The sequence below is a fragment of the Sapajus apella genome, unplaced genomic scaffold, assembly GCF_009761245.1.
Source record: "Sapajus apella isolate SASKATOON/1434 unplaced genomic scaffold, GSC_monkey_1.0 scaffold73, whole genome shotgun sequence".
Taxonomy (NCBI): Eukaryota; Metazoa; Chordata; class Mammalia; order Primates; family Cebidae; genus Sapajus; species Sapajus apella.
Window position 1 is genome coordinate 7,263,832 of NW_022437013.1, and position 12,239 is coordinate 7,276,070.

The window sequence follows — 12,239 nt, forward strand, 5'->3', positions numbered from 1 at the left end:
TCCCTCTTTTTTTTTTTTTTTTTTTTTTTTTGAGTTGGAGTCTCGTTCTGTCACCCAGGCTGGAGTGCAGTGGCGTGATCTCGGCTTACTGCAACCTCTGACTCCTTCCTGGGTTCAAGCAATTTCTCCTGTCTCAGCCTCCTGAGTAGCTGGGACTACAAGTGCATGCCACCACACCCAGCTAATTCTTTTGTATTTTTTAGTAGAGACATGGCTTCATCATATTGGCCAGGATGGTCTCGATCTCCTGGCCTCATGATCCACCTGACTCGGCCTCTCAAAGTGCTGAGATTACAGGTGTGAGCCACTGTGCCCGGCCTAAAATATCTTTTATATGATGTGAGAATAGTGACCCCTACTCTTGCTCGTTTTCCTTTTGTGTGATAGATCTTTCTCCAACCCTTTACTTTGAGCCTATGAACATCATTAAGTGTGAAATGAGTGTCTTGAAGACAGAACATGGATGGATCTTTTTTTAAATCCAACTTGCCCTTCTGTGCCTTTTAAATGGAGGCATTTAGACCATTTACATTCAAGGTCAACATTAATATGTGAGGTTTTAATCCCAGTGTGAAGTCGTTAGCTGGTTTCTTTGCAGTTTCTATTGCATGGTTGCTTTATAGGGTCTGTGGGCTACGTACTTAAGTGTGTTTTTTGGTAGCAGATATCATTATTTCATTTCCATGTTTAGAACTTACTTAAGGATCCCTTGTATGGCGGGTCTAGTGGTAGCAAATTGCCTTCTTACTGGACTGGAAAGATTTTATTTCTCCTTTGCTTATGAAGCTTAGCATAGCAGGATATGAAATTCTTGGTTGAATTTCTTTCCTTTAAGAAGGCTAAAATAGGCCCTCAATCTGTCTTGCCTTATAAGGTTTCTACTGAGAAGTCCACCATTTGCCTTATGGGGTTCCCTTTGTATATGAGCTGACCCTTTTCTCTAGCTGTCTTTAAGATTTTTTTTTTCTTTAGTGTTGACCTTGAAAAGTCTGGTGACTATATGCCTTGGTGATGATCATTTTGTAGAGCATCTCACAGGTGTTCTCTGAATTTCTTATATCTGGATGTCTGCTTCTCTAACAAGATTTAAGAATTTTTCTTGAATTATTCTCTCAAATATATTTTCCAGGTTGTTTACTTTTTTCTCCATCTCTCTCAGAAAAGCCAACAATTCATAGTTTTGGTCACTTTAAATAATCCCATATTTCTAATAGACGTTATTTTTAAATTCTTTTTTCATTATTTTTATCTGACTGGGTTAGTTGAAAAGACTGATCTTCAAGGTCTGAGATTATTTCTTCTGCTTGGTCTAATTTATTGATAAAACTTTCAATTGCATTTAGAAATTCCTTAAGTGAGTTTTGCTATTCCAAAAGCTTTGATTTATTTATTTTAAAGATCTTTCATTTTCTGAATTGTTTTAGAAGTTTCTTTGTGTTGATTCTCAGTCTCATCTTGGATCTCATTGAGCTTTCTTGCAATCCATGCTTTGAATTCCTTATTATTTCTGAGTTTCCATTTTGATTAGCAACCATTGCTGGAGTGCTAGTGTGATTCTTTGGTAGTTTCACCACATTCAGGTTTTTCCTGGTGTCAGAATTCTTGCAATGGTTTCTTCTCTTCTGGGGACACTAGCATTTTCTAATTTTTGTAATTATTTTTTTACAGGTAGGATTTTTTGTCTATTTCCCTAATATATCATTATATATATTTTTTTTCTTTCTCTTTCCCTTTCTCCCTTTTTCTAGGGTGTGTGACTGGTGGGTAGGGCCTTTGGCTTTGGTCCTATAGCGCTATGCACTTCTGTAAGCACGTTTTACATTGGGTTGTGCAGTTTGACCAGCAAGCCAGTAGATGGCGCTTATAGGTAAGAGCCAGCGGCAGTCAATGCGGCTGGATATATACTTCATCTTTGTTACTGGAAGAAGCTGTGTATTGCCCCGGGTTGGCAGGGGGCAAGAAGGCCAGAGCCAGGCCAAGCAGGCCCACCTGCTGGTCCCTCTGATGGCAGGCACAAGCTCCAGCACCAAGGGAGAATCCAATCAGCAGTTACCAAATGCCCAGAGGTGTGCCTTAGCATGGAGCTGGGAAACCTATGTCACAAGTTTTCTGCACAGGGAGAGGAGATGGCCTAAACTCCTAATCCAAGAGAGTGGGTGCTCCAGATTCCTGGAGCTATGCCTGAGTGTGGAGTACAATCTCTGGACAGGAAGGGTGAGCAACTCAGACTGTTGACCATGGCAAATGGGTGCTCCTAATACCTGGTGATCTTCCTGGGTGTGGAGAGGGCCCCCCTGCCCCATGATCTCTGCATAGGAGGAGTGGGGTGTCAGGCTGCTGAACCAGGCAAGCAGGTGCTCTGCATGCCTGGAGATCTGTCTGGGCATGAAGCAGAGCGGGCCCTCTGCACCTGGATCTCTGCACAGGAAGGGTGAAGTGACTCAGGCTGTTAATTTGAGCAAGCAGAAGCTTTGAGTATATGGAACTCTACCTGGACATGGAGCAGAGAGGGCCCCATTGTACCACAACCTATACCCAAGAGGGATGGGGCAACGCAGGCTGCCAGTCCATGTGAGAAGTTGCTCTAAACGCCTGAAGTTTCTGTTTTGGAGTGGAGCACAGAGGGCTCCACTGCACCACAATCTCAGGGGAGCAGGCGAGGGAACTCAGCAATGGTACATGCACACCAGTTCCAGGATGCCAAGCCAGCCCTGGCAGCAAGTCTCATCACAAAGAGAAATTGCAGCTGTAGCAGATCTTCTCTTGTCCCAGGCTCTTATCAGCTGGACAACATCATGGGGGCTGTTTGCCCATGTCCTTCTCCCTGGGATCTGGGGCGTCCCTCATGATTCCAGGGGATTCTCATTTTCCTTCTTGAATTAAAGCTCACAGAGTTTATCTTTACGCAATATTTTGCTATTTCCAAGTGACTGAGGCACACTAAAAGCCTCTTATCCACCATCTTAACTTAAAAGTTCAGGTTTAAACACCATGAACATTGGAATCAACTTTATTAACGGAACTTACATTACCATTAAAATAATGGTTCTAGCCAGGTGAAGTGGCTCACATCTGTATCCCAGCACTTTGGGAGGCCAAGGTGGGCAGATCACTTGAAGTCAGGAGTTCCAAACTAACCTGGCCAACATGGTGAAATTCTGTCCCTACTAAAAGTAGAAAGTTAGTTGGGCGTAGTGGTGGGCTCCTATAATCCCAGCTACTCGGGAGGCTGAGGCAGGAGAATCACTTAAACCCAGGAGACAGAGGTGGCAATGAGCTGAGATCTCATGATAGCACTCCAGCCTAGGCAACAGAGCAACACTCTGTCTCAAATATATATACACACGCATATATATATATATACACACACGTATATTATATATATATATATATATATATATATAAAATAAAATAATGGTTCTGCAGGCTGTACAGGTAGCATGCCACCAGCATCTGCTTCTGGTTAGGACCTCAGGAAGCTTTTACTCATGGTTGAAGGCACAGGAGGGGCAGGTAGGTCACATGGCAAGAGAAGGAGCAAGCTCGGTCTACTTTTGTCTGCTTTCTAGCTCCTTTACTACAACAAAAGAAAAGCTCTTGTTCATGTCACAATAACCTCCATAGTGTCAAACATTTTTTCGTTTCTCAACTTACTTGACTTCTTGGCAGCCTTTGAACTAGTTAATCAATTCCTCCTTCTTGAAATGTTCACCTCCCTTAGCTTTTAAAAATTGAATTTATTATTTTGAAATAACTGTAGATCGATATTCAGTTATAAGAAATAATACAGAACCATCTCAGGTGTACCCCACCTAGATTTTCCTAATGGTAACATCTTACAAAACTATAGTATAATATCATACTCAGAATATTGACATTAATACAGTCAAGGTATAGAACAGTTTCCTCTATTTTTTTTTTCCTTTTATACACTGTTTTTTTGGTGTCAAACCAAATAACTTATCCTAGGCCTAGATCCTAGAGGTCTTCTCCTATGTTCTCCTCTGTTTGTCCTAAAGTTTTACAGTTTTTATTTCACATTTATGTTCATGACTCATTTTGAGTTAGTTTTTGTATGAGGCTTAGGCTGGGGCCTTTTGTTTTGGCCTATGAATGTCCAATTTCTCCAACACCATTTGGTGAAAAGTCTACCCTTCCTCCATTGAATTACTTGTGCAAAAACTGGACATATTTATGCAGGCTTATTTCTAAGTTCTCTATCTTGTTTCAGTGATCTATGTGTCTATCCGACCCCGAACACCATACTGTCTTGATTACTATAGTCATACAGTTACCTTAATAATGTCTGTTTTGTTCACCATTGTATCCTTGACTCCTTGCAAGGTGCCTAGCAAATTGATACAAAATACATTTTTTTCTTGATTCAATTTGTTTTTACTTTTCATTTTTTATTTAAATAGATTTTTGGAGAACAGGTGGTGTTTGATTATGTGGATAAGTTATTTAGTGGTGATTTCTGCAATTTTGGTGCACTCATCACCCAGTAGCATACACTGCAACCAATGTGTAGTCTCGTATTTCTCATCCCCCTTCCACACTTTCTTGTGAGTCCCCAAAGTCCATTGTATCATTCTTTTTTCTTTTTCTTTTTCTTTTGAGACACAGTTTTTCTCTGTCACCCAGGCTGGAGTGCAGTGGTGTGATCCTGGCTCACTGCAACCTCTGCCTCCCAGGTTCAACAATTCTCCTGCCTTAGCCTCTCTAGTAGCTGAGATTACAGGGGCGCACCTCCATGTCCAGCTAATTTTTTTGTATTTTTAGTAAAGACGAGGTTTCACCATGTTGGTCAGGCTGGAATCAAACTCCTGAACTTGGCCTCCCAAAGTCTGGGATTACAGGCATGAGCCACTGTGCCCAGCCCATTGTATCATTCTTATGCCTCTGTGTCCTCATAACTTAGCTCCCACTTATGAGTAAGAACATATGATGTTTGGTTTCCATTCCTGAGTTACTTCACTTAGAATAATGGTCTCCAATTCCATACATGTTGTTGTGAATGCTATTATTTATTTTTCTCCTTTATATGGCTGAGTAGTATTCCATGGCGCATATATATATGTGTATATATATATATCACATTTTCTTTTTTTCTTTTTTTCTTTTTTTTTTTTGAGAAGAGACAAATGGTTTATTTGGTATCAAGGATTAAAAAGACATTTTTAATTCCTTTTCTCTCTTTTGATGGCTGAACCAAACTGCAGCAGTCAAATGGAAAGCCACACACAAGAATTCCCTTGCGGACCTTGATCTTTTGCAGAAATGCAAAGACGCCTGAGTTATACAACTTGCAATTATTATTTTCTAGACCTAAGTGCCAACTGTTGTACTTTCTAGCATATCAGCGGTTGCTACATTCTCCTTCTTGTCTTCGGGTTTCATGGCAGGAAACAGAAGTACTTCCTTGATGTTGTTGGAGTCCCTGAGAAACATGGCGACTCAGTCAATGCCCATGCCCCAGCTAGCCGTGGGGGGCAGCCCGTACTCCAAGGCAGTACAGAAGTTTCTATCTATGAACATGGCCTCATCATCACCTACAGCCTTGGCCTTGGCCTGTTCTTCAAAAATCTGCCGCTGCTGGTTGGGATTATTCAGCTCAGTGTAGGCATTGCATATCTCTTCATGACATATAGCTCAAATCCCTCGGTCAGACTCACTTTAGAGCAGCGCCATTTAGCCAAAGGGCTCATTATCTGTGGGTGATCACAGATGAACGTAGGATTGATGCAAGTCATTTCCAGTAACTCCCCTACAAGCTTATCAAGGAGCCTGGCTGTGGTCCGAGGTGGAGGGCATTCAACAGCTTTTACCCCCCAGATATCATCAAGAATTTTGCAAGTTTCTTCAGTTTCAAAGAGGTTAGTTTCTGGCAGCTTCATCTCCAAGGCTGTCTCAAGCCCTTCTACCATGCTGATTCTCCGGAAGGGTGGGGTGAAGTCAATTTCATAGGCCTGGCCCTCTGGGCCATCTGGGTGGTAGATGACCTTGTAACCGCCTGTGATATGCTTCACCACCACTGAAACCATGTTCTCCATGATTTCTATGAGATCATGATAGTCTGCACAGGTCATGTAGAACTCACAGGTGGTAAACTCAGGATTGTGCATCAAATAAATCCCCTCATTCTGGAACTGGCATCCAATTTCAAAAACCCGGTTGATGCCACCAACCACAAGCATCTTATGGTAGAGTTCTGGAGCAATTCTCCTATAAACATTCATGTCCAGCTCATTGTGATAAGTGATGAAAGGCTTGGCCACAGCTCCCCCTGGGATGATGTTCATCATGGGAGTTTCAATCTCCAGGAATCCCAGCTCATCCATGAAACTTCTTATATATGTGACGATCTTAGAGCGGGTGATAAATTTCTGCCTCACAAAGTCATTCAGGATCAAGTCCAAGTATCTCTGGCGATACCTTGTTTCCTTTTCTTTGAGGCCAAAGTGAAGATGAGGTAACATATGCAAACAAGGAGACAGCAGTGTGATCTCATACGGAATGATGCTCAGCTCACCCTTCTTGGTCTTCCCAGGATTCCCCTGAACTCCAATTATGTCTCCCTGACGCAGTTTGTTATTAATATGAATAAATTATTTTTCCGATTTATAATTTCTGGAATTGGCCATGACTTGCAACTTCACCCCTCTCCTTGAAGATCACAGGAGATGAGCTTTACCCCAGAAGCTCTTTTGCCATGAATCCTACCTGCCACCCTTAAGGTGATGCCAGTCAGGTGATCCCCAGGCTGCAGGTGGCTATATTCTTGGATGAAGTCAGTGAGTGAGATGTCTACATGGAACTTGTGTGGGTATGGGTCTTCCCCTTTGACCTTCAGTTGATGAATTGCTTGACTGTGGATTTTGTAGTATTGATTTGGGTCCAGGCTCTCTTCCTCAGGACCCATGCCATTGTCAGTAGTGTGGTTGGTGGCAGCAGCGGTGGCTTGGCTTAGCTGTTTCTCACTGAGCTCTTTCTGCTTGGCCTCCTTCTCTGCTACTTTCTTCTCAGCTTTCAGGCATCTCTTCAGCTCATTCTTGCTCAGTTTCAGCTCGGTGCCATCCACTTTCACTTTGGCCCCCTACACCACTCCCATCTTTCCGCACCGCATTTTCTTTATCCACTAGTTGACTAATGGGAATTTGAGCTGGTTCCATTTTTACAGTTACAAATTGTGCTGCTATAAACATATGTGTGCAAGTATCTTTTTAGTATAATTACTTATTTTCCTCTGGATAGGTACCCAGTAGTGGGATTGCTGGATCAAATGGTAGATCTACTTTTGATTCTTTGAGGAAACTCCAGACTGTTTTCCATAATGGGTAGATTAGTTTACATTCTCATCAGTAGTGTAAAAGTGTTCCCTTTTCACCACATCCACACCAACATCTATAGTTTTTTAATTTTTTGATTACGGCCATTCTTGCAGGAGTAAGGTGGTATCACATCATGGTTTTGATTTGCATCTCATAATTATTAGTGATGTTGAGCATTTTTTTCATATGTTTGTTAGTCACTTGTGCACCTGCTCCAATGGTGGTAGCAGGGGAGTAAAGTGAGGGTCCTTGGTTGTAGTTTTGTTTAGTGCTCTGATTTTGTGTTGGTTGGTCTCCAGGAGGGAAGTGGTGCTTTCAAGAGAGCATCGCTGCGGTAGTACGGGGAGGTTACAAGCTTGCCCTAGGGTCACCTGGATAAGTATTTGGGGTGTCTCAGGCAGAGGGTAGGACCATAGAGCTTCCAAGAGATTATGTCCTTTGTCTTCAGCTACCAAGGTGGGTTGAGAAAGACCATAAGGTGGGGGCAGAGTTGGTTGTATCTGAGCTCAGACTCTTCTTGTACAGGGTTTGCTGTGGCTGCTGTGGTGGATAGAAGTGTGGTTCTCAGGTCAATGGAATTACATTCCCATGGGGATTATGGCTTTCTGTGCTGTGTCATACAGGTCACCAGGGAAGTGGGAGAAACCAGCAGTGACAGGTCTCACCAAGCTCCCACACAGCCCAAAAGGCCAATCTCACTCCCACCATGCCCCCCCTCCCCCCGCCAACAGCACTGAGTTTATTGCCTGGCAGCTGGTGAGCAGGGCTGAAAATTTGCCCCAGGCTACAAGCCTCCCCTCTGAGAAAGCAAGCAGAGCTTTCAGGTTTCATGCCTCCCTTCCTGCCACAGTTTCCCATGAACACTCCTGTAGGCTTTCCCCAATTCCACTGACAGTCCATCCCATGGATTCCTGTGAGACAAAGTGAGGAATGGCTTCCCTGGGGACTGAGAGTGCTCACAGGGCTCTTCCCATTGCTTCCTATATCCCTGTGTTTCATTCAGCTCTCTAAATTCATCTCAGCTCCAGGTAAGGTCAAATCCTTCTGTGATCTGGACCTTCAAGATCCCCAGTGAGGATGTGTGTTTGGGGGCAAATGTTCCCCTTCTTACATTTTGGGGACTCAAAAGTTTTCATGTGTCTCACAGAGCCTGCAGCAGCAAGCCACTGCTTTCAAAGGGTCTGTGGATTCTCTCAGCTTTCCTGGTATGTTCCTGCAGTAGTTCCTGGAGCAAAAATTCACGATTTGAGTGTCTGCACACTGCTCTGTCCATATGAGTGGGAGCTGCAAGTTAGTCTTGCCTCCTATTTGCCATTTTTCCTGATGCAATATTTTTGTGCCTTTAAATTTGGGTACACGTATTTGTTGTTTGTTCTTGGGTTTTGACACTCGGTCTCACTCTGTTGCCCAGAATGGAGTGCAGTTTTTGTTTTGTTTTAAGAGACAGGGTGGAGTACAGTGGCTACTCACAGGAATGATCATAGTGCACTACAGCCTCTAACTCCTTGGCCTAAAGTGGTTTTCCTGCTTTAGCTTCTTGAGCAGCTGTGACTATAGGCACATGCTACCACATTTGGTTACTTTTTATATATTTCTGCAGTGGAGCAGAAACATATTCTGGGTGAAGACAATGTTGGAATCTATGCTATCTAATGGAACTCTCTGTGGTGATGGAAATTTTCTCTGTCTGCACTATCTGATATGTTAGCCACTAGCCACATGTAGCTACTGAGCACTTAAAATGTGGCTGGTGCAAGTGAGAGCTGATGTAAAATTTTTATTTAATTTCAGTTAATTTAAATTTCAACAATCACCTGTGGCTAGTGGTTACTATATCAGGCTGCACAAGTCTAGAGAGTGGACAGGAAAGAGGATGACTAAAATGGAGGCAGGTCAAGGTCATTATGTTTCAAAAAGTCAGGAACTGCTAGGCCAATGGTTTGAGTAATAAACCATGTGGACTTTGAAACCCTCCAGGACAATGACATGAATGGTGGCAAGGAAAGATATGTGTTACAGGCAAAAAGGCCTGGATTACTTTGGGGGCATGACCAGTGTCTAGGCAACAGAGATGAGCTATGGTAACTGATCGATTCATCTGACATTGGTTAAAGTGGTTGTTGCAGCAAGGAAGACAAAGAGTAGCCTGGAAGCTTCCTCAGAAAATCTAGAGGATGCCAGCCCCTTCTCCAGTCCCTGTAATAGAATGGGCATCCTACACTCTCCACTACTCCAACAGTGTCCTTAGAGAAAATCCGAGTTAGGTAGGGCAAGGAGGCATAAATAGCACTTGGTGACAAGGGTGATCATATATGAGAGCTTGTTTACCACACAACAAAGAATCTGGGGAACACAGTGGAAATATTTTTGAGGAAAGGAAGACATGGAAAGAAGGGCTGAGGATAAGAAGCACAAGCTATAAGAATATGAAAGACAATGGAAGCAAAACTGCTCTCCCAAACTCTGCCCAGGTGGCAGTAGAGCTGGTCTATTGGTCTCCTTGGAAAAAGACTCTGTTGCCCTAATTATATAGCTTTGGAAACTTTTTGGCAGGAAGATAACTATTCGTAAGCAAGCAATATATATTAAACTTTTCATAAAAATTAACATTTTGTGTAACAAAATTTTTATTGTAAAATATACATAACATGAAATTTACCAATTTAATCATTGTAAAGTGACCATTCAGTGGCACTTAGTATATTCATAATGAAGAAATGGTTTTGAACATTAAAAGAAGCTGGGAGGGGCATTTGTAGTGGTAGCCAGTGATGGGACTCTAGTGGGCTTCGCTGTTCTCAAGATTCCAAATGAAATCAAAGTATGATGTCAAGCTACTTCAGATTCAGTGCTGGCTGAGGTACAGGTGATACAGAAGAAGATGGTGAATCTGATTTATAGGCACTGAGCTGGGTGCAAATACTTTGTTCACTCAAAAACATTGTATAAGTGAATAGTGAATCCAGTTCTCTCCTTTTGCTTCTGAATGGCACAGAAACACATTATTCTGAGCCACAGAAGCTAATTAACCCTCCATTATTCTTGTTTTCTCATGTATAAAATTGACTAATATTAATAGTTCCAGAACTGTCATTAAGATAAAATATATGTAGAATGTATTAGCATAGTGCCTGACACATACTATGTTCTTAATAAATGGTAGCTATTATTATTATGGTACTGATCCAACTCTCCATTTTATTAGAGTTATTGGAACAATGGTCATGTCCCCTCTGTTGAACTAATCTCATTAAAGGCAGGGGCAGTACACACTGATCTTTTAATACTCCATAGGCTCAACATACAGTAGGAAGTACATACACATTTGTTGAATGGAATAATTCTTTTATGTCTAACTCCTCCTTCTTCCTCCACCTCCAGCTGAAGTCTATATGAAGAGGTTTGGTTGCTAAGAACACAGGTTTTAGAGTCAGATTTAGGGTTGAATTTTGGCTCTGCCACTTACTATCTGTATGGCCTTTGGCAAATTACTTGATGGCTCTGAGTCTCATATGCAACATCAAGAAAATAAATATCTACTTCATAGAATTAGATAAGAAAATTTAGTAAAGTACCATACCTGTACAAATATTAATAGTTTCTTGAACAGTAATCATTCCTATTGCTATTATTATTATTGATATGGTTTGGATCTGTGTCCCTGCCCAAATTTCATGTCAAATTGTAATCCCCAGTGTTGGAGGTTGGGGCCCAGTGAAAGGTGGTTGGATCCTGGGGGTGGTTTCTCCTGAATGATTTATCACCTTTCTTCTTGGTACTGTCCTCACAATATGAGTTCGTTCTTATGAGCTATGGTCATTTAAAAGTGTGTGGCACCACTCCCTTCACTCTCTCTTCTTCCTGCTCCAGCCAGGTGGCCTGCCGGCTCCCCCTTTGCCTTCCACCATGATTGTAAGTTTCCTGAGGCCTCCCCAGAAGCCAAGCAGATGCAAGCATCATGCTTCCTGTACAGCCTGCAGAACCATGAGCCTGGTCTAAGTTCGTGGTTCATAAAATCTCTTTTTTCTTTATAAATTATCCGTTCTCAGGTATTTCTTTATGGCAATGCAAGAATGGACTAATACAATTATTAATATCTGTTTCTTCGAAAGAGGAGGCATACTCCCAGCTCATTCTAATGGGGATTAAGGAGTGGTTTGGTGAGGTGGAGCATGATATATTCCCACTAAGGAATGAAACATGTTACTGCACCTCCAACTCATTCAGGAAAGATTTCCTAGAGTTGGAAAAGCAAGAAAGACACAAAAGATTAAGAGAAACTGAATCAACTATAAATAAAACTGGCAAATGGGTGACATTTGTTAGTGGTATACACCTTCTTTACCCAGGCCATTACCTCTTTCTCCAGTTTATGCACTTACTAATATGCCCAGACCAGGCCTGCCATGTTGTCTACCAATGCTCCAGAACCTCCTCTTACCCTCTCCTCTTCTAACCACTAAAAAGTCACTTATTTTGCTTGTTCTAGACTCCTGGGAACCAGTCAGGACCTAATTTGCTAACATAATTAGAGGTCAGGTGTTAACAGGCTGCTGATAGCTTCTTATTTCTTCACGACGTAGTGCTTTCAAGTACCTTATCTAATAAGACAGACTTGTGGTGAAAACTGAAGGCCCGGAAGTAGGGAAAGGTTCAGGTCTTTGGGCAAGGAAAACTTTCCCATGCTGCATAGGCAACTGCTTACTAAGCCCTTGGGTAGAATGAGCCTTGAACAAAAGAAAAAGAATGTGAAGTGAAATTACCAGGCCCTTCCCAGTAAACTCCTTTGATGTCCTCAAAGTGGTAATAACCACAATAAACACCTCAAAGTTGCATCCACTCCCTTAGGGTTTACACATTACTCTCATAGACAGTATGTTTTCTAATCTTTTCTCTTAAGAATTTCCT

At 42.1% G+C, this 12,239-nt stretch overlaps 1 pseudogene across 1 annotated transcript; it reads right to left on the reverse strand.

The window, feature by feature from the left end:
- Positions 1-5,148: 5,148 nt before the first annotated feature.
- Positions 5,149-11,739, reverse strand: LOC116531930 (annotated as a pseudogene). Its single transcript, XR_004260643.1, has 3 exons — positions 11,714-11,739; positions 10,653-10,740; positions 5,149-7,096 (listed from the first exon to the last, which is right to left on the reverse strand). The product of XR_004260643.1 is annotated as a lysine--tRNA ligase pseudogene (transcript).
- Positions 11,740-12,239: the final 500 nt, after the last annotated feature.